A 412-nucleotide genomic window follows, 5' to 3' on the forward strand; every position below is an offset into this window, starting at 1 on the left:
CCCTCTGTTCCCCCTCCCCTCCCTCCTTCTTCACAAAATGAAAGGAAAGAGGGGGGAAAAATCCCTCAGAAGATGAGTAAACAAGCGTATGCTAATCTGCTCCCGAGCGCTCCACCTTCCCAATTGAATGAGTCCCTGTTAAAACTGCGGGGATCATGACTAATCAATCAGTTTGGAGAGGCCGAGCTACCCAGCCTGCCTCCACTTTGCCGTTTGCCTCCTTTCCTCTGCTCCTGCTTCTCCACCCCCTCCTTTTTTTTCTTTCTTGCTTTTCTTTTTTTTTTTTTTTAGAAGACAATCTTAAAGTAACAATTTAATGAAATTCTGTACACACCCCCTTACGGTCCTCCCAGCTCTCCTCACTCCTGCTCAAAACACACATTCCTGTTTTTGTTTTGTTTTGCTCGCTTTT

Source organism: Pteropus medius, unplaced genomic scaffold (genome assembly GCF_902729225.1).
Source record: "Pteropus medius unplaced genomic scaffold, Ma_sr-lr_union100, whole genome shotgun sequence".
NCBI classification, from domain to species: Eukaryota; Metazoa; Chordata; class Mammalia; order Chiroptera; family Pteropodidae; genus Pteropus; species Pteropus medius.